General features: G+C 31.8%; 1 long non-coding RNA gene across 1 annotated transcript in view; it reads right to left on the bottom strand.

Moving 5' to 3' along the window:
* The window catches only part of LOC126264228 (uncharacterized), a 34,448-nt gene extending 11,625 nt beyond the window's left edge, over positions 1-22,823 (bottom strand). Inside the window, exon 1 of the long non-coding RNA XR_007546992.1 lies at positions 22,636-22,823. This is a non-coding gene — a long non-coding RNA (uncharacterized LOC126264228). The remainder of the gene's footprint in view (positions 1-22,635) is intronic.
* Between the last annotated feature and the right edge of the window lie 961 nt (positions 22,824-23,784).

Raw genomic sequence — 23,784 nt, 5'->3', positions numbered from 1 at the left:
TAAAAACCCCTCTCCGGGCAATGATTCGAAGATCATGACCTAAGAGTAGTTAACCATAAAGGTTTAGGAAAATAGAAGAGAAAACTAAAGAGGTACGTAACAATCGCTACATGGTAAAGAAAAGATGTTCAAAAGAGACGCAGAGGTCTAGACAGCCAAGAGACAAGGTCTCTTGTATCTGTCGGATTCACAGGGTTGGATATCATGCAAGCATGCAATCTCCGGATTAGAGTGTTGAAAGATAGATCTCCGGAGATTGAGGGCATGCTATTTTCTCTGAGGCTATGAAATATGAAAAAATATGCAAGAAATCCGAAAAAAGGTCAAGAAAAAGTCACAATAAAAGAGAAAACAGCAATACCAAGAAACCGTCTTCAAAAGTTCTATCAGAAAGGCTGAGGACAGGAATGTTCCCGTTGGAGTTCCACATATCTGTCTGTGTATAAAGAAGGTACTTTCATTTTATGGAAAGTTTTCCATGGTATGGGCATACGTTTCAACTCATCTAACATCTGAGAATTAAGCATGTTTATAGTAATTATAATATTAGAATTGTGCCGTAGTAGTTTTTGCTTATATTTTAATCTGTAATTTATGACGGAAAATGTGATTCATAAATAATTATATTGTGTATATCTGTATATTTTTCCACTGAATAATTGGATGTTGAAAAAATCGGCAATGTGTCGAAACCATTTTATAACACCAAACTAATATTAAAATATCGACATAAGTTAAACAAAGTAGTTTTATTTGTAAAGTTATGTTATATTTAAATATTTGGGAATCTCATTTATGGTCATCCACTGTAGGTTGAAATACAAGGATGAGATTGATTCGAAACAGTTTTACCATCAAAAATATTATAACAAATTGAAAAATCATCACGATATTCCTTTGCTCTGTCAATTTGCTGAGACATTGGATTAAAACGAATTATAAGAAAAGATATACTATATAACAATTGGGTGTTATATTAATACAATGTAAGAATCAAATCAAATATGCTTGAGAGAAGACAACTTTTTTATAAATTACATACTTCTGACATATGCCATAAAGAAACGTAATATGACATGTTATTTTATTTTTTGACAAACAATTCGTTGCTATTGATACTTGTTTGCAAAATGTCACTCAATCACACACTCACTCGCTTTATTTTTTAATTACAAATTAATTAAAATTTTATTTATGTGTATATACATCAGGCTAGTTATCTTGTTTTCAATTCTATCCCTCACATATCACATATTAATTACCTGTCGAAAATAAATGTCGACGAGAGATCTGCAACTGATTTGATTTCAGTGACTTGCAGGGCTCGTAATCTAAACCTTCAGACGGTAAGTTGCTATTTTTGTAACTGTTTAAATATTTCACCTTTTTAAATCAACAGTAAATTCACGTAGTTGATTCTTTCAGCTTGAATAAGTGAGCGACATATTTCAACTATGCACTGAATTTTTCTCCTTCACCTTTAATTATCACCCTCAAACAACACTAATATACCAATCTTTCCATATTTGATAATTTTATGTCGTAAATTATTTAGATTCTTCATGTCTGGATGACAAGTTCAAATAATGTTAACACAATTTATAAACCAAATCATGAAATAGTGATTTCTATTTCACAATTTTCTGGGGAAATAAAGATTTGAAATCTTTGTTGGGTTGAAATTTATAATTAATAGATTTATCTGTTGCAGTTTTGTTAAAACTTTCATCTACTTTAGTGCATATATATTTTTAGTGTTTCCACATTTTCTTGGGAGTAGGCATATTTTGACAAAACACTGACAACATCATCGAGAACTAAAGTTGTAGTATTTTCGTTCTGCTTATTCGGTTATCATATAATCGCGATACCGATCATGGAAAGAAGTAATTATATACAATCGAACATCGCGGAGCGTTGTATCCTATTAAGCAGTATTCTTCTAAAATATCTGTAATAAGGTATATCATAATTGAAATGAAAGTTTATGCTCTTATAGACATTCAAGAAGTGAGACACAATTTACTTGCTTTACCTGTATGCTCCATACTTGCTTCAAAAATATGTTAAAATCGTGGTAGTAACTCTCCATATGCGTTGGGATGTAGATGGAGTTCTTAGATACTTTATTTAAATTTACATTCTGTAAAAAGAAATAATTTTTGAGGGTATTGCAAAAATTATCTTCAAAAATTGATTGAATAAATTATATTGTAGAAGAGAATGAAAAACACAGTGACCAAAGATTTTTTTGAAAGAAGGAAAACAACGGAGCGATTTTTAATTAGGGATGTCTCAATTTGATTATACGGCGTTGTAGTGCGTTGATTCAGTCAACCAAAGGGGCGGTATATATAACACGATATTTTACACTAAATACTCTCTGTACTCTGTAATATTGTATAACTTTGGTTAACTTTTGATATATATACAAATCGGGATTTTTTTTTACAGTTTCTAAGACATTTTGGTGTTTTGTTAATATATCTTATCTCCTAACTTTATTTAAGTGAACTTTAAATATAATTGGTAATATTTTGATACAGCAAAATAAAAGCCCACGGGACATTTTCATGTGGCTTGATTTCCGAGAATTTCATGATTAATTAACACTATTTGAAATCAGAGCTCTAAAATAGATATATTTCGTTATTAATGTAATTGTTACAATATTCCGCCTTGAATAACTGCAATAAATTCTGTATCTAAGGGAATCCAAATTTAAGAAAACAATAGAACACTTGTTGTAACCTAGCATCTGTAATTTACAACTGTTCCCAAAACTTAATTTAAAATATTAACAATTTCAACATTCAAGATGTGCTGTGAAACTTTAGAACAGTAGGTGTCTCGCCATTCAAAAAATCAACAACAACATACGCGCCATTAATTTATTTCAGATGTAATTCATAAGGAATAACACATAATGTCTAAGGAAAGTCAAATTTGATGATTAATATCAGTGGATCAATTTTAAATGGAAAATGTGTGTGGTTTAAATTAACGGTTAAGACTTGAATAATAATCTATTTGGAGTAAATAATTAAATTATTTATTAACAATTTCTTAAAACGAGAGAATAAGTTTTTGAGAACTCTGGTTCTGTACGTGTGTTTTGACAACTAACTGTCAACTGATGTTGGAGATTTTGCTTGTTGGACGATTTTATAATGGCCTTACCAAGTACACAAAGTTGTTCTTCTAAATTGTCGAGATATTCTGAACACAGGATCCTATAATAATAATCGAGGAGCTATTTTCCTGTCACAGTTAACTGTGTAGCATTCTGCTGATATAATTTAATTTACAATGCGAAAAAATATCTTATTCTTGAAAATAAAGCTTACGCTATAACAGAGTCAAGAATTGAGACGCAATTTACTTGGAAAATCATTTACTTAGAATACCGATCAGACATGTAGTAGATGTTAAGATTCTGCATATAGCATATAGATAAACCAAGTAAATTGTGTGTCACCTCTTGAATGTTTATCTTTCTTTTCAGTTATGTTATACCTTATTGCACGGTAAAGTAGTTTTTTTAGAAAAATACTACTTAAAATGATCCCAGGTTCCTATAATCGCGATTATAAGATTAGCAACTAATTAGAATGAAAATACCCCAACATGCCCAAGTAGTCTAATTTGTCAGCCAGTTATCAAAACGTGCGTAGCGGTTACGAGCTCTCAAGAAAACGTGGAGACACTTAAAATATATATGCACTAAAGTAGATGAAAATTTCATCAAAATTATAAATGAGCTATTAATTATAAATTTCAACTCAACAAAGATTGCAAATTTTTACACAGAAAATTGTGATTTGATTTTGTTTATAAATTGTGTTGTCATTATTTGAACTTGTCATCTAGACATGAGGAATCTAAATAGATTTTGACATAAAATTAGCAAAATTAGAAAGATTGGTATCTTAGTGTTGTTTGAGGGTGATAATCCAACCAAACGTGAAAGAGAGAAATTCAGTACCTAGTTGAAATTTGCCACTCACTAATTCTTGCTTAAAGAATCAACTACGTGAATTATTTTTTGATTTAAAAAGGTGACATATTTAAACAGTTACAATAATAGCAACCTACTGTCCGAAGGTTCCTATTACGAGTCACTGAAATAAAATCAGTTGTAGATGTCTCGACGACATTTATTTTCCATCAAAGGAATACTGTCTGTGAATCTGACAGATAATTAACATGTGAATAGAAATTGTTTTCATTAACTTTATACTTAAATGCAGAAATATATTTTGCTACTAAGAGAGGTGGGGGATGAAATTGAAAACAAGTAACTTGCCTGATGTATATACACATAAATAAAATTTTAATTAATTAGTACAAAATTAAACGAACATTTTGGAGTGAGTGTTGTATTGAGTGACATTTTGCAATCTTTCCTGTTTCAGTTGCAACGAAGGGAGATATGTTAGTCAAATAAGAGAAAATAACATTTATGTTGCTAATATTACGTCACCTTATGATGTATGTCAGCCTGTCCAATTATAGGCAAGAGTTATGGTTAATTCAATTAAACCTAATTCAAAATATGTGGTTTGGAAACACGTTGTCTTCTTTCAAGTAAATTTGATTTGATCTTATATTGTATTAATATTACATCAAATTGTGGTTCAGTTATATTTTTTGTTATAATTCTATTTGTTTGAATCCACAGTGTCAACAAACTGACAGAGCAAAGAAATGTCGAGATGAGTTATAATAACTTTAATGATAGAACTGTTCCAAATTAATTTCATCCTTATATTTCTACTTACACAAAATGACTATAAATGTGGTTCCCAAATATTTAAATATAATATAACTTTCCAAATAAAACTACTTTGTTTAAGTTTTGTGGTTAATTTAATTAATTTTAACCTCCAATTAGTTAGTGGAAAGAAGTACTTAAAAGATATATGCGACATAATTTTTTAGGAAACACATTTACTGATTACAGTACAGATTAAATTTTAAGGAAGAATTACTTCGGCACTATTCTAAAATTATAATTAGAATAAACAAGCTTAATTCTCAGATGTAGGATGAGTTATAACGTAGGTCCATACTATCGAAACATGGGACTCGAGATGGCGATATGTGGGACAAGAATTGAACTTCTGTCCAAAGAAAATTTCGACACGAGGCGGATTCAGGTAGAGGCGTTACTTACCAAAATCGATACCTGGGATTTCGTTAATGGTGAAGTATCAAAGCCAGTTATATGTCAGGGTGACACAAAAAGTGAATCAGCGCTTAAAACGTGGATGTAAATAAGATAAAAAGGTAAATGCGGACATGATCCTATGCATAAGCCCATCGGACCTCAAGAGTATCAAAGGATGCGAGATTTCCAAAGATGTATGGCTTAAATTGGACCAAATCCAAGCTTCAAATGGACCGGCACTATTGAAACAATTATTTTATATATTTTATATATATTATTTATTTAAGTATAAATAAAATTGGATAACGATAAATTACCCACGTGGTGTGACATATATCAACGAGGTAAACAAGCAAGGACAAACTTTACTGCCAGAGAATTAAGAATTAAGCAGTTACTGAATATTGTTCATTCAGACATCTGCGGACCAATGCGAGTTAGAACCAATGGTGGATCAAGATATCTTCTAACATTTAGGTGTATTTTCTCATGTCAAAAGGAGAATTTCTTGAAATATTTAAGGAATACAAACGAACTGTCGAAAATCAAACTGGTAATGAAATTAAGAGAGAATTAGCTGAGAAATTGGAGATCAGAGAATGCTAAGTTTTTTTTGGAATAGAAATTAACCAAAGCAAGAAAGGAGTAACGCTTATATATATATATATATATATATATATATATATATATATATATATATATATTAGAGAAGTTCAGAATGGTAGATTGCAATCCAGTTAAAACACCGTATGACTACCACACAAAAGTTAACAGAGATTTAAAAATGTTCAAAGTCCCCACATGATACAGAGAATTAATTGGTACTCTAATGCAGCCGATCAAAACTGGGGCTTTACAATAATTAGCTGTGTCTTTCTGACAATCGAACCTGGATTTGAGCCGCTTTTTCAGTTTCTTATTTCACGGTTTTTGTCTCTTAATAGGAACTTCTTCTGAAATGGAACTGGCGATGTGCCGTGTGGTCCCAATAGCACTCTGAAGCACTCGAACTTCTTGCAGGCACGCTTGCTGTTTTCGCATTTCATGACCGCTAATTCAGTTATTAAATTGTTTATAGTACGGAAACCAAAACTTAATTCGGTTGTTTCTTGAATTGGAAACCAAGGTTACCAACCAAGTAAACAATTTTTTTTATTTGTCTGAATTTAGTAACTAACTAAATTCAGACAAAAGATGGACAGATTTCGGTAGTTGCTACTCAAACTTGGATAAATGACGATTGTTACCGCTGCCATTGGTAACGACAGAAAAGTCTTTTATTGTTAGCAACTTTTGTCAATTGTTCAAAGTGTGGTTAGCAACCAGGGAATATTGTTGATAGTAACAATTTTGGTGTGAGTTGATTGTCATTCTTCTGTTTGAATTTAGTTATAATAGTTACCATATTCGAAAGAGAAGAGTTGTTAATTTGGCTGGTAACATCGGTTACTAAATCAATAAACTATGTGTAGTGTCCGGAAAAGAGACAAGCTAAGTGAAAAACTCAATAAAACCCAAAAGTCTGCCGACCTTTCCAGAGGTACCCGAATTTCTTAGTGTTCAAATTTATGTATATTGAATTGTATTAAAGCATTGCATATTCTTCAGACAACAAAAGTATGTTTTACTTTTGATTAATAAACATATCTCCTTCATTGCTGTTGGAACCTGAATATGTACAAAATGTAATTTGATTTCAAAACTGAACTTGAACAATTATTTGGTAACTTACAATTTCGTCGTTGAAAAGACGAAAACTACAAAAGAAATAAGTATTTACTTTTTACACGTGAGCCGTTTGTTTAATTTTTTAGCTTTCAATGCAAACACAAATTTAAGCAATATCGTTTTGTCATGAAAATATTTTTGTTTATATTCAAAAAATAATAATAATTTTTTCCAGATTGATGTTTTTAATGAACTCAGAAGTCAGATTTATCTAGTAATAGAGGTCCTTATGATATTCCTTCTACAGTATTGAATGAATTGTGGATTATCATTAACAAAGCCTCTAACCATGAAATTTAACTTGTTTTTAAAATGTGCTTTATTTCCTAATGCACAGAAAAATTCATTTATTATACGTACCTTAAAGAATGGAGATAGTTTACTTGTAACAAATTTATGCCTGTATGAAAAATGTTTTGTATTCCATAATTGTCCAAAAAAATTCATTTCCAAAATTATTATGCCATAGTTCCAAAATATTATAAATGAGAGTCAACACGGATTTTGCAAATGTAAATCTTCTGCGACCAACCTTCTTATTTATAACAATTCGACAGTTATTATTTACAGGTTGATGTTGTTTATACAGACTTTTAAAAGGCATTTGATAGAATCTGCCATGATTTATTGTTTGCTTAACTAACTGGGCTGGAGTTGTCAAGTAAGTTTTCCACTGTAGATAATCATAACGATTGTAATGTAAAGTGATTAGTTTTTTAAAAATAATAAATCAACATTATTTTCGAAAGTTACACTTTACATAAAAGATTTTAATGTAATATGTTTGAAATTTAGAAATGTGTAATAGATTAGGCGGTAGTTTATCTAGAAAAGTTGGTTTGGCTCAAACTAAAATGAATTTGCGTAAATGTAAAAGAAAAGCTGGTGAATATTCTGGTGCTGAAAGAGTTTAAACAGAGAGGTTCAAGAATACAGATATTATTAAAAAGCACTGATTGCAGAACAATTTTTAAATGGGATGGACAGTAATTTAGCATATAAATTCCAGCTTAAAGTATGCGTTATTGTTGAAGAAGAAATTATGAGTAGAAATATTTAATCTTTCCATTTCTCTGTTAACATCATCTATTACTGACTAGTAATTAATAAGTCAACTTAGTTGTCACGCCCTTCCAAATTCTGTCAATGTCAAAACTTTTCGGGTTATTCATCAAACTCTCTAATACCCTTAAAAATTATTTCTTTTTACAAATTGCAAATTTAAATAAAGCATCCTAAGAACTCCATTTACAATTCAACGCATATGGGAGTTACTACCACGATTTTAACACATTTTTAAAGCAAGTATGGAACATATAAGTAAAACAAGTAATCGTGTCTCACTTCTTGAATGTCTATAATAGTGTAAGCGTTCCTTTTAATTATGTTGCCCTTGTTGCACTATAAAGTAGATATTTAGAAAAATACTGGTTAATAGGATCCCAGGCTCTGCGATGCTTTGTCGTATAAAATAACCAGAACGAAAATATTCCAACATTAGTTGACTAAGTTGTCAGAGAGTTGTCAAAACGTGCGTACTCGTTAGGAACACTCAAGAAAACGTGGAGACACTAAAAATATATATGTAACAAACCAACAAAAAATGCTATTACTTATAAATTTCCACTGTAAAAAGATTGCAAATCTTTACGCAGAAAATTGTAGAATAGAAATCAATATTTCATGATTTGGTTTAAAAGTTGTGTTGACATTATTTGAACTTGTCATCCAAACATGAGGAATCTAAATAAATTTCATCATAAAATTAGCAAATATGGAAACATTGGTATCTCAGTGTTGTGGGAGAGTGATAACCCAACCAAAAGTGAAAGAGAAAAATTCAGTGCACCATTGAAAATTATCGCTCACTAATTAAAGAATCAACCACGTTAATGGCAAGTTTTTGTCTGAAAATTTCGATTACGAGTCCTGAAAAATCACGGAAATCACGAACTTTCAAGTTTCAGTAGCAACGAAGGAAATTTGTTTAACAAATAAAAGAAAATAACATTTATGTTGCTAAGATTACGTTTCCTTGTGACATGTGCCAGACGTTACAATATAAACAAAACGTCCAATGTCCAAATAAACCATATTCGAAATATGTAATTTAGAAAAAAGTTGTCTTCTTTCAAGTAAATTTGATTTCAGTAAGAAGAAATGCTAGTTGTGTCTATGTTGATGATAGCCTGTTATTCTCAATTGATGAATCAGAACTAAATTAATTTAAAAGAGAACTGAAAAACACATTTGAAATTAAAATAATGGAAACCCCAAGTAATTACTTGGGAATGGAAATAGAAAGTTTTAGTATTTATGTGGAACAAATTTTAAACAGATTTGAAAAGACTAATGCTAATCCTAATACTATTCCAGTCGACCCTCACATAACACAGCCTGTTCCGTCAAATTTTACTTGGCTACCACCGCAAATAATCTGCCTTAGAGACAATAAATCTGTTGCCAGTTTAGGAACATATAATACTTTCGTAAAAAGCACCTTTTTGTTTTGACCTTCATCGTCATGGTCTAACCTCACTTGTACTGAGCATTGCATGTTCTTACGTCTTGTCATGTGTGACGATGCACCAGAAGCCATCTCTCGGGCAGTCCCGCTCCACAAGCCAGTGGTGGCGGGAGGCCGACGGATCAACTGCAAGCCCAATCCTCACCCAGGGAGGTTCTAGGACCTTCCTCAGATTGGGCTTGTTCTTCCGGGAACCAGTTGACAGGGGGCTGGCATCTTTGTCAGTCCCGTCTTCTGGTTCACCCGTGTATGTATATACACGCCCTTTCCCCCATATGTGCTAGCACATATGGTTTCCAATTGGTTATGATCTCCGGATCGGTGCCCGGAGGGGGGTTTACACTTTCCCCTCTCTGTCCCCAAAAAAAAAAAAAAAATGCACCAGAAGCCACTTGCCATGGGTCATTTTGGCTGGATGTTGCCTCAAACACAACAGCATATGATGAACTACTTGCTTTTTGTTGAACATTCTTGGTCCTGGATTTGCATTTGAGGACTTTTATGACCTTACTTATTACAAGTGTAGCACCCTTACTTACTTTGTTTCTTGTGGTTGTTCTTGTTGACTGGGAAACCGAACAACACACACAAAAATTGAAGTTATCTTCATGAATTAGATCCTCCGGCATGAAGATAACTTCAATTTCTGTGAAATCAAAACTATCACAAGATGTTAAACAACCTGAAAGTGACTCAACAGTATTCTCAGTCAACAATACCAACCAAAAGAAACAAAGTAAGTAAGGGTGATACACTTGTAATAAGTAAGGTCATAAAAGTCCTCAAATGCAAATCCAGGACCAAGGATCATCAATAAAAGAAGAAATGGAAGAAACAAATCAAATTTACTTGAAAGAAGACAACTTTTTTCTAAATTACATATTTCGAATAAGGTTCAATTGGACATTGGATGTTTTGTTTATATTTTAACGTCTGGCATATGTCACAAGGAATCGTAATCTTAGCAACATAAATATTATTTTCTTTTATTTGATACACAAAATTCCTTCGTTGCTATTGAAACTTGAAAGTTCGTAAAATGTCACTCAGTCCAACACCCACTCCCAAATGTTCGTTTAGTTTTGTAATTACTAATTAATTAAAATTTTATTTATGTGTATATACATCTAGTTATCCTGTTTTCAATTTCATCCCTCACGTCGTCCGTATCACATATTCAAACTAAATTATAATAGTTGGAACTTCTCTTAGCAGCAATCTATTCTAATGGAAATATAAAGTTAACAAAGTTAACAAAAACAATTTCTTTTCACATGTTAATTATCTATCAGAATCACAGACAGTTTTTGTATGTCGACGATAGATCTGCAACTAATTTGATTTCCGTGACTTTCAGGACCAGTAATCGACATCTCCACAATAATGGCATCAAGTTGCCATTATTGTAATTGTTTAAATATTCCTAACGAGTTCCTAAGGAGTCCGCACGTTTTGACAACTCTGGCAATTTTGACAGCTAATGTGAGAGTATTTCGTTCTGCTTAATTGCTGTACTTATAATCGCGATACCGATTATGGAAAGAGGTTATTTTATACGACAAAACATCGCAAAACCTGGGATCCTACAGCAGTATTTGTGTAAAAAGCTACTTTAATGTGTGGGCAAACGCATCAAGATATTCTCCAGCTTTTCTTTTACATTTACCCAAATTCAGTTTCCTTGAGCCGAACCAACTTTTCCAGAAAATCTACCGCCCAATCTATTACTCATTTTTAAATTTCAAACACATTACATTAATATCTTTTATCTAAAGTATAACTTGAGAATATGGTGTTGATTAATTTTTTTATAAAATCTAATCACTTTACATTACAATCGTTATAATTATTTACAGAGGAAAAATTACTTGTCAAATCCAGCCCATTTAGTTTAGCAAACAATAAATCATGGCAGATTCGATCAAATGCCTTTTAAATGTCTGTATAAACAGCATCAACCTGTAAATGATTTTCAAGAGCACCAACTGTCGAGAGTTTATAAATAAGAAGGTTGGTCGCAGAAGATTTATATTTGCAAAATTCATGTAGACTCTCATTTATAATATTTTGGAACTATGGCATAATTATTTTGGAAATGATTTTTTTGAACAATCTTGGAAAACAACAAGTAAACTATCTCCATCCTTTAAGATAGGTATAACAAATGATTTTTTACGTACGTTAGGAAATAAAGTAGATTTTAAAAACATATTAAGTTTCATTGTTAGAGGCTTTGTTAATGAAAATCCACAATTCATTCAATACTGTAGAAAGAATATCATAAGGACCTCTATTACTAGATAAATAAAGACTTCTGAGTTCATTGAAAACATCAATCTGGACAAAATTATAATTACGTTTTGAATATAAACAAAAATATTAGATTTGTGTCTGCATTGAAGGCAAAAAAGTGAAACAAACAGCTAACGAAGTGTAAATACTTATTTCTTTTGTTGTTTTTGTCTATTCAATGACGAAATTTTAAGAAGTTACCAAATAATTGTTCAAGATCAGTTTTGAAATCAAATGATATTTTGTACATATTCAGGTTTCAACAGCAATGAAGGCGATATGTTTATTAATCAAAAGTAAAACATACTTTTGTTGTCTGAAGAATATGCATCGACAAAAGTGTGTGAATTGTTAATTAGACATTGCTATTCCTAACAAATATCAAAATTTTATATATTTTCTTTGATAAGATAATAATAACACTTAAACATCTTTTTTAGCTGCTTTTTTTCAATTTTGTTAAACTTATAAATTCACATCACATAATTAGGACCTTCCTACTTTCCGCATATTTTGGCAAATTGAAATAACCTCTCTCAGTAATTCGCCTTTAGAGCATTATATTATTGGACACCAAACGAAACGAAATTACACAAAGATCAGTTGCCAAGATTGTCAATGAGCTGTCAAAAAATATTAACCGAAACTGAGATCTGAGACGGCTAATCATTAGCGCTGTTTTTTCCCAAACCAATTTAAAATTTTCTTCTCTATGAGAAGTCTCTTCTAATTCTTAGTGTACTTGGTCTAAAATACTTTAATACAGTTCAATATACATAAATTTGAATACTGAACCATAACTGGTGCATCGTAGTTAGACAATTTCGACATCACCTCCTTGGGGGTGACCGAGTTCCTGCGTTTTGGAGCTGGAAGACTTTGCAGGAGTGGGGGTGGCTGGTTGGGATAAAGATTTGGGATTAGCGTTAACAACTTTTCTCTTTCGATTATGGTAACTATTATAACTAAATGCAGGCAGAGGAAGGACGAACAACTCAAACAAAAATTGTTACTATCAACAATATTTCCTGGTGCACTTTGAACAATTGACAAAAGTCGCTAACAATAAGAGACCTTTCTGTCGTTACCAATGGCAGCGGTAACAATCGCCATTTATCCAAATTTGAGTAGCAACTACGGAAAAGTGTTTGTTAAGGAATGAAATTGCACATTGATACTTGGAACCCCTCTGTATAGATGCCCTAACGCAAGCGTCATGCTACGAAGGGTTTTTAGTTCTTAGTTTTTAGTCTTTGACGTTTCTAGCCGAGTGCACACTTTGTAATAATATAATAAACGATTAGTTTTCTTGTAACATCGACTATTATTCTCATCACACTCACACCTCAGTTTTCAAAAGTGTTTGTAGTGATATTTTTGTGTTTATTTAGTGTCCATCTTTTGTCTGAATTTAGTTAGTTACCAAATTCAAACAAATGAAAAAAATTGTTTACCTGTCTGGTAACCTTGGTTACCAATCCAAGAAACAACTGAATTAAATTTTTGTTTTCGTACTATAAACAGTTTAATAACCGAATTAGCGATAATGAAATGCGAAAAGAGCAAGTGTGCCTGCAAAAGGTCGAGTGGTTCCGAATCCTATTGAAACCGGACGGCACATCGCCAGTTCCGTTCTACAAGAAGTTCCTACTAAGAGACAAAAACCTTGAAAGATGGAAAGGAAAAGGCGGTTCAAATCCAGGTTCTATTGGCAGAAAGAAAGGTCAACCGCCCGGTAAACCCTGAGCACGACTCCGTTCCAAGTTCCGAAAGAGTTAACTATCTAAAGTAAGTAACAACAGCAAAATTCGGCAAAGCGCCACACCGACATCAGACCCCCAAATGGAGTTAGACATAACGTTCGTACTTCTGTTTGAATTTAGTTATAAGAGTTGCCATATTCAGAAAAAAGAGAAGAGTTGTTAATTTGGCTGGTAACCTCGGTTACTAAACCAATAAACCATGTGTAGAGTCCACGAAAAAGATAAGCCAAGAGGTACCCGAAAACTACACGTTAAGATTAAAATCTCGGAACTAGAGGGTGAATTACAACGAATGAAAGTAAGTAATGCAGTAAGCTGTCTGCCTATGGAGGTGTTCTCGAAATCCTGACGACGCACCCCTGTGCTCACCGAAAGGACACGGAAACACTGGAAGTATTTGTTTCCATTAAGGTCAAAACACAAAAGTTAATAGTTAGAACATGCCTGCTTACAAGGCGACGTGGAATGATAATGCAAGGTACTCAGTAAAACGCTTATTGACTATCTTACAACATTGGTGGGCTGTATACAACTAACTCTGCTCTTACAACTTAACTTTGTTTCTATAACTACGCTCTTCTATTGTTTTTATTCTCCGTTGTCATCACAACCGTTATACACGATGTCTAGATATTCTAACATAACTTGCCTCGAGTGAATTGGACCAAAGATGAGTAAGTATAGTGTTTGCATGAGTACTGAGGTTTACACTTTAAACTATCAATTATCATTGGTTGATTGTGTCTTATGAAATTTTATACAATATGTTCCTATTTTATCTACATGTAAAAAAATTAAGAACTAAGTTTCCTAAGTTGTTCTCTAAAGAGCTTATAAAATTAACTATTCGTTATTCATTTGTAGACATTTGAATTCCGTTCCCATAAACAAATTTCAATGTTTTATTTATTAATTCGTTATTCATTTGTAGACATTTGAATTTCGTTGTCATAAACTAATTTCAATTTTGTTCATAAAATCAGGTGGACCAAAAAGATTTCTTTACTTGTTTACCTCCAAACTTTAATCAGTTCAAACATTTCATACGAACCACATTTCTCTGAAGTTGCTCCTACGCTTCAATTCAAAATTATTAGTTAAATATTCTCGCTTTTATTTATGAGTCCCTGCCTCATTGGAAATGATAATCGGAAGAAATACTTGTGTATAGTAATGCTAGAAATGAAATAGATCGTATCAAACTGTTATTTTTAGGTAATATTTTTGTTTAAATTCATTAATTTACTTACAGGAATCCCAACTAAACAAAGAATAAGAACTTTCATGTATATGACGCTCCTTAAAACAACACATTAATACCTAATTAATTTGTTTTCAGAATAAATTAAGATTGAAATCTTAAAGTACGATGCAAAAAGCAAATGGTGTAAAGATTCAAGTGGCCCAAGAATTGGATTTAAATGTAAGTATTATTTTCATCTCAAGATTTTTATAATTAATGACATATTTTATGTTAAAACACACAATTAAATTATATAATTTAAATGAAAAACAAATAAAATTGGTATATATAATAAAATTAATCTTTAATATTAATTTTATATATCTTTTTTAAAGTATTTCGACGATTCGTTGGGCACGACGAGTTACGTTCACATGGAAAGGCTGATTACCATCATATAAATGAAGATGAAATGAGCCACGACAAAACCTGACGACATCGGCAAATATTTTCTCTGAGGCTATGAAATATGAATAAAAATCCAAGAAATCCGAAGAAAGTACAAAAAAAAATCACAATAAAGAAGAAAACATCATTACCAAGAAACCGTATTCAAAAGTTGTACCAAAAAGGCTGAGGACTGGAATGTTCCCGTTTGAGTTCCACATTTCTATCTCTGTATATAGCAAGTACTTTCATTTTATGGAAATGTTTCCATAGGGTGGATCTAGGTTTCAACTCATCTATCATCTGAGAATGAAGCTTGTTTATAGCAATTATAATTTTAGATTAGTGCCGAAGTAATTTTTCCTTAAATTTTAATCTGTACTGTAATCACTAAATGTGTTTCCTAAAAAAATATGTTCCATATAACTCAGTACCTCCACTGAATAGCTGAAGGTTAAAAAAATCGACAATGGGTCGAAACCATTTATTAACAACCAAACTTATATTAAATTAACCACATAACTTAAAGGTACACAAAGTAGTTTTATTTGGAAAGTTATATTATATATAAATATTTGGGAATCACATTTATCATTTAGTGTGGGTTGAAATATAAGGATGAATTTGATTCGGAACAGTTCTACCATTTAGTACAACTCATCTCATCTCGATATTTCTTAGCTCTGTCAATTTGTTGACACTGTGGATTCAAACGAATAGAATTATACCAAAAAATATAACTGAACCACAACTTGATGTAACATTAATACAATGTAAGATCAAATCAAATTTACTTGAAAGACGACATCCCTCACCTCTCTTAGCAACAAAATATATATCGGCATTTAAGTATAAAGTTAACAATGTTAACAAAAACAATTTCTATTCACATGTTAATTATCTGCAGAATCACAGACAGTATTTCTTTGATTCAAAATAAATGTCGACGAGAGATCTGCAACTGATTTGATTTCAGTGATTCGTAATCGAAACCTTCAGACAGTAGGTTGCTATTATTGTAAATGTTTAAATATTTCACCTTTTTAAATCAAAAGATAATTCACCTAGTTGATTCTTTAAGCAAGAATTTGTGAGCGGCAAATTTCAACTAGGTACTGAAATTTTTCTATCACGTTTGGTTGGATTATTACCCTCAAATAACACTAAGATACCAATCTTTCCAAATTTGCTAATTTTATGTCAAAATTTAATTAGATTCCTCATCTCTAGATGACAAATTCAAATAATGTCAGCACATTTTATTAACAAAATCATGAAGAAGTGATTTCTACTTTACAATTTGCTGATTTGCAATCTTTGTTCAGATGAAATTTATAATTAATAGCTCTATCATTTGTAATTTTGTTGAAATTTTCATCTACGTTTGTGCATATATATTTTAAGTGTCTCCACGTTTTCTTGAGAGCTGACAAATTGGACAACTTGGCCTTAGTTGCTGATTTATAATCGCGATTCTAGGAACCTGGGATCCTATTAATTAGTATTTTTCTAAAAAATCTTTATAAACATTCAAGAGGTGAAACACAATTTACTTTACCTACATGCTCCATACTTGCTTTAAAATAAAGTTCAAATCGTGGTGGTGAATCAAAACTTGAAGATTGTGATGCACAATATAAATTGAACTTTGCGAATGTTATTTGATGGGATAAGAACCCTTTAGAAGATAAATAAAAGTTTTTTGTGCTCTTCGCAATAACTAAATGAACAAGTTTAGAAGGTAAATTTACCAAAAAATAGTTTTGTACATAATCTGGGTTCAATAGCAACGAAGGCAGTTCTTCTTCCTTTCTATTTACCTGGAAGAATATCATCATCTGACACATGTCTGATCGGTATTCCAAATAAATGCTTTTCTAAGAAAATTGTGTCTCAATTCTTGACTCTGTTATAGCGTAAGCTTTATTTTCAATAATAAGATGTTTTTTCGCATTGTATCAGAAGAATGTTTCACTGTTAACTGTCACAGAAGGATAGCTCCTCCATCATTATTATAGAATCCTGTGTTCAGAATATCTCGACAATTTAGAATATCATCTTTCTATATTTGGTATCGCCAATATAAAATCGACCAACAAGCAAAATGAAATAACTGAAATATCAGTTGTCAGTTAGTTTTCAAAACAAACGTACAGGACCAGAGTTCTCAAAAACTTATTCTCCTGTTTTAAGAAATTGTTAGTAAATAATTTCATTATTTATTCCATATGGTATTACTCAAGCCTTAACCATTATGTTAAACCCTACACATTTTCCATTTAAATTCAATCCATTGATGTTAATCATCAAATTTGACTCTTTTAAGAAATTATGTGTTATGAATTACATCTGAAATAAATTGATGGCGTGTTTGTAGTTGTTGAGTTTTTGAATGATGAGATACCTAGTGTTCTCAAGTTTCACAGCATCTCTTGAATGTTGAAATTGTTAATATTTCAAATTAAGTTGTAGGAACAATTGTAAATAACAGTTGCTAATTTACAATAAGTGTTGTATTGTTTTTTAAATTTGATTTCCCTTAGCTACATAATTTGTTGCATTTATTCAATCATATTGGAACAGTTACACTAACAACAAAATATATCTATTTTAGAGCTCTGATTTCAAATAGTGTTAATTCGTCATGATATTCTCGAAAATAAAGTCACATGAAAAATTCCCGTGGGCTTTAATTTTGCTGAATCAAAATATTACCAATCATATTAAAATTCATTTAAGTAAAGTTAGGCATATGATATATTATCAAAACACCAAGATGTCTTAAAAACTGTAAAAAAGAATTCCGATTTGTATATATATCAAAAGTTAATCAAAGTTATACAATATTACATAGTACAGAGAGTATTTAGTGTACAATATCGTGTTATATATACCGCCCCTTTGGTTAACTGAATCAGTGCACTACATCGACGTATAATCAAATTGAGTCATCCCTAATTAAAAATCGCTCCGTAATTTTCCGTCTTTCAAAAAAACCTTTGGTCACTGTGTTTTTCAAGCTCTTCTACAATATGATATATTCAATCAATTTTTGAAGATAATTTTTGCAATACCCTCAAAAATTATTTCTTTTTACAGATGGCAAATTTAAATAAAGCATCCTAAGAACTCCATGTACATCCCAACGCATATGGAGAGTTACTACCACGATTTTAACATATTTTTAAAGCAAGTATGGAGCATATAGGTAAAGCAAGTAAATTGTGTCTCACTTCTTGAATGTCTATAAAAGCATAAACTTTCATTTCAATTATATTATTATTATTATTATTATTATAGATATTTTAGAAGAATACTGCTTAATAGGATACAAGGGTCCGCGATGTTTGGTAGTATAAAATACCTTCATTCTATGATCAGTATCGCGAATAAGCAGAACGAAAATACTCCATCTTTAGTTCTCGATGTTGTCAGTGTGTTGCCAAAACACGCATACTGTCAAGAAAATATGGAGACACCAAAAATATATATGCACCAAAGTAGATGAAAATTTTAGCAGAACTGCAAATGATAAAGCCATTAATTATAAGTTTCATCCGAACAAAGATTGCAAATCAATATTTACGCAGAAAATTGTAAAATAGAAATTACTATTTTATGATTTGGTTTATAAGTTGTGTTGATATTATTTGAATTTGTCATCCAGACATGAGGAATCTAAATAATTTGCGATATAAAATTATCAAATATGGAAAGATTAGTATATCATTTGAGGGTGATAACCAAAGTTGAAAAAGAAAATTTCAGTGTTGAAATCTGTCGCTCAGTTATTCAAGCTGAGAGAATCACCTACGTGAATTTACTGTTGATTTAAAAAGGTGATATATTTAAACAGTTACAAAAATAGCAACTTACTGTCTGAAGGTTTAGATTACGTGCCCTGAAAGTCACTGAAATCAAATCAGTTGCAGATCTCTCGTCGACATTTATTTCAAGTTTCAATAGCAACCAATTGTTTGTCAAAAAATAAAATAACATTTATGTTGCTAATGTTACGTTTCCTTATGACATATGTCAGAAGTATGTAATTTAGCAAAAAAGTTGTATTCTCCCAAGCAAAACTTGATTTGATTCTTATATTGTATCATGTATTTCACCAAATTGTGGTTCAGTTATATCTTTTCTTATAATTCTATTCGTTTTAATCCACAGTGTCAGCAAATTGACAGAGCAAAGGAATATCGTGATGATTTTTCGATTTGTTATAATATTGTTGATGGTAGAACTGTTTCGAATCAATCTCATCCTTATATTTCAACCTACACTGGAAGACTATAAATGAGATTCACAAATAATTAAATATAACTTAACTTTACAAATAAAATTACTTAGTTTAACTTAAGTCGACAATTTAGTTTGGTGTTATAAAATGGTTTCGACACATTGTCGATTTTTTCAACCTCCAATTATTCAGTAGAAAGATTTACAGCTATATACAACATAATTATTTGTGATATAAACATAATTATTTAGGAAACGCATTTACCGTCATAAAGTACAGATTACAATAGGAAAAATTTCTTCGCCACAATTATAAAATTATAATTATTATAAACATGCTTAATTCTCAAAATGAAAGTACCTGCTTTATACACAGACAGATATGTGGAACTCCAAAGGGAACATTCCAGTCCTCAGCCTTTTTGGTAGAACTTTTGGTAATGCTGTTTTCTTCTTTATTGGGATTTTTTCTTGTACTTTTTTTGATTTCTTGGATTTTATTTTCATATTTCCCGATATCGTGTGGCTTTGTCATAGCTCATTTCATCTTCATTTATATGATAGTAATCAGTCTGTCAATGTGTAACTAATTCCTGATGTCCAACGAATCGTCGAAATAGTTTATTTGTTTTCTATTTAAATTAAATAATTAACTTGTGTGTGTTTTAGCATAAAATATATCATTAATTATAAAAATCTTGAATACAGATGAAAATTATACGTACAATTAAATCCAATTCTTGGACAACTAGAATCTTTCCACCATTTGCCTTTTACATAGTACTTTCAGATTTCAATCTTAATTTATTGAATTTATTCTGAAAACAAATTATGAATAAGAGAGGTATGTTTCGATATGAACTGATTAAAATTTGGTGGTAACCAAATAAAGAAATCTTTTTGTGCTACTTGATTTTAAGAAAAATATTTAAATTTGTTTATGACAACGAAATTCAAATATCTGCAAAGGAATAACGAATTGTTAATGTCATTAGCCCTTTATAGAACAACTTAAGAAACATAGTTCTTAAATATTTTTACAGGTAGATCAAGTTGGAACATATTTTATAAAATTTCATAAGATTTGTGCTCATAATCATTAACATCCATATTGCTAAAAAGTAAATCCCAATCAACTAATGATAAGTGATAGTTTAATGAGTAAACCTCAGAACTCATGAAAACACTATACTCATCATTAGTCCAATTCACTCGGGGCAGGTTTCAATCTCCAGTTACTAAAAATATATCCACTGATGCACAATGATTGGAATAAAAATCAGAACCAGATGCTGGTAAACTGTTCCAATTATTCACTTTTGGCTTTTGACCTTAATGGATATAAAGACTTCCAGTACTTTCATGTCCTTTCGGTGAGCACAGGGGTGCGTCATCATCAGACGATTTCGACATCACCTTTATAGGCGTGACCCACTTCGTGGAAAACTTGCGTTTTGGAGGTGTGGGGTGGCTAGTTGGGAGAAAGGATTGGTGTTAGAAGTAGGAGTATTTCCAGGATTTACCGAAGGTGTCTGCAGTTTAGCAGACAGCTTACTGCATTACTTACTTTCATTCGTTGTAGTTCACCCTCTAGTTCCGATATTTTAATCTCAAGGCCTCTTGAAGCGCCGGCAGACCAGTTTTGTCCTTCAGACACGGCGCCCAAGTCGTGCCGGTTCGAATATCCGTACCGATACGACGATCCCCGACTGAGACCGTCCCGATTCACATCCGGGACAATGCAGTAAGTTTTCTTTTGTTTTTTAAATTTTATATAAATGTCCTTAGATACATACTTTATTGTCACTCATGGTTAATCATAATAAAATCTATAAATAAATAAAAATTTATCTGAGTTTGAATCCGAATATAAACGCACACTGGTAAAAAGTAATATTTTTCAAGGAAATAAATAATATACATACAGGGCAAATTTTAATATTGATAAGATTTAGATGATTGAGATAGTGTTAGAAATTGTTCAGTGTTCAAATTTATGGAACTCCAACGGATAGATTCCAGTCCTCAGTCTTTTTGGTAGAACTTTTGAATACGGTTTCTTGGTAATGATGCTTTCTTCTTTATTGTGATTTTTTCTTGTACTTTTTTCGGATTTTTTGGATTTTTTTTCATATTTCATAGCCTCAGAGAAAATATTTCCCGATGTCGTCAGGTTTTGTCATGGCTCATTTCATCTTCATTTATATGATGGTAATCAGCCTTTCCATGTGACCGTAACTCCTCGTGCCCAACGAATCGTCAAAATACCTTAAAAAAGATATATAAAATTATTAAAAATTAATCATATTATATATACCAATTTTATTTGTTTTTCATTTAAATTAAATAATTTAATTGTGTGTGTTTTAACATAAAATATGTCATTAGTTATAAAAATCTTGAATGCAGATGAAAATTATACTTACATTTAAATCCAATTCTTAGGCCACTAGAATCTTTACATCATTTGCCTTTTGCATCGTACTTCTAGCATTACTATACACAAGTATTTCTTCCGATTATCATTTCCAATGAGGCAGGGACTCATTAATAAAAGCGAGAATATTTAACTAATAATTTTGAATTGAAGCGTAGAAGCAACTTCAGAGAGATGTGGTTCGTATGAAATAAAAGTTTGAACTGATTAAAGTTTGGTGGTAAACAAGTAAAGAAAACTTTTTAGTCTACCTGATTTTATGAACAAAATTGAAATTTGTTTATGGGAACGGAATTCAAATGTCTACAAATGAATAACGAATAGTTAATGTTATAAGCTCTTTAGAGAACAACTTAGGAAACTTAGTTTTTAATTTTTTTACATGTAGATAAAGTAAGAACATAATGTATAAAATTTCAGAAGACACAACCAATGATAATTGATAGTTTAAAGTGTAAACCTCAGTACTCATGCAAACACTATACTTACTCATCATTGGTCCAATTCACTCGAGGCAGGTTATGTTAGAATATCTAGACATCGTGTATAACGGTTGTGATGACAACGGAGAATAAAAACAACAGAAGAGCACAGGGGTGCGTTGTCAGGATTTCGAGACCACCTCCATAGGAGTATCCCACTTTGTGGAAGACTTCTGCGTTTTGGAGGTGTGGGGTGGCTGGTCGGGAGGACAGATTGGTGTTAGGGTTAGAAGTAGGAGTACTTCCAGGATTTACCGATGGTATCTGTAGTTTAGCAGACAGCTTACTGCATTACTTACTTTCATTCGTTTTAATTCACCCTCTAGTTCCGAGATTTTAATCTTAACATCTAGTTTTCGGGTACCTCTTGGCTTATCTTTTTCGCGGACACTACACATGGTTTATTGGTTTAGTAACCGAGGTTGCCAGCCAAATTAACAACTCTTCTCTTTTGTCTGAATATGGCAACTCTTATAACTAAATTCAAACAGAAGGACGAACGTTATGTCTAACTCCATTTGGGGGTCTGATATCGGTGTAGCTCTTTGCCGAATTTTGCTGTTGTTACTTACTTTTCAGAGAATATGCAAGAAATTGCAGTAATTTATTCAATCAATTAATTGAAATACAAAGGATGAATCAACAAAAAAGACAACTACTACTGTGCTCTTGAGCTGTTTCTCTCAAACTGACTCTCACTGTTTCTTGATCACCAAGGTTACCTCGATCGCCTTCATTTGTCAATTGTTATTGTTTTTTAACTTACTTTATTCTATTTTATTGTTTATATTAACACCGCCTCTCAATAGAATAGAATGAAGGCAATCCGAATCATAAAGACATTTCAATTATTTGTGATTGCTTTTCTTCCTCTAGGTAAGTCGCAAATAGACCTAGTATTGTTCTTTGCTAACGACTGCATCTCACAATTGATTGCTTATTCCCACTCAGACCAGTCACTACGCCGTTTTGCTTCCGATATTGTGGACGGATCGTCACCAACAAATCGTTCTGCTGATAACACTAGTGATTCACCTTCGATAGATGATAGTGCCATATGCGCATCACATTCAGGTGCATAATTACCGTAACGTAGCGGTGCCTTTCTTACTCTCCCGCTCTTTCGTTGAGTTACCTCGCTGATACCCATGTTATCCAAATAAACGCCGTTACCAACACAATCCAAATTAGTACTGTGGATTTCTCCAGTTTTATCAGTACGCGACTGTTCATCATCATTTGGTTGAACTGCTTTACCGTCACACGTACTCCCACTATCTGTAACCGCCTCTGAACCGATTATCTCTACTAACTTTGATCGATTTAATACCGATGATTCATTGAATGTTACATTTCGACTAAAAATTAGCTTCTGTTGTTCAATATCCCAAAGTCAATACGTACCAAACGTCGCACCATAACCAAGCATAATACATTTTGTTGCTTTTGCTTGTAATTTCAACCGCATTTCATGTGGAATATGATTGTAACATTCAGAACCAATTATTCGAAG

Source organism: Aethina tumida, chromosome 1 (assembly GCF_024364675.1).
Source record: "Aethina tumida isolate Nest 87 chromosome 1, icAetTumi1.1, whole genome shotgun sequence".
Classification (NCBI taxonomy): domain Eukaryota; kingdom Metazoa; phylum Arthropoda; class Insecta; order Coleoptera; family Nitidulidae; genus Aethina; species Aethina tumida.
This window is presented reverse-complemented; position numbering and strand designations above follow the sequence as displayed.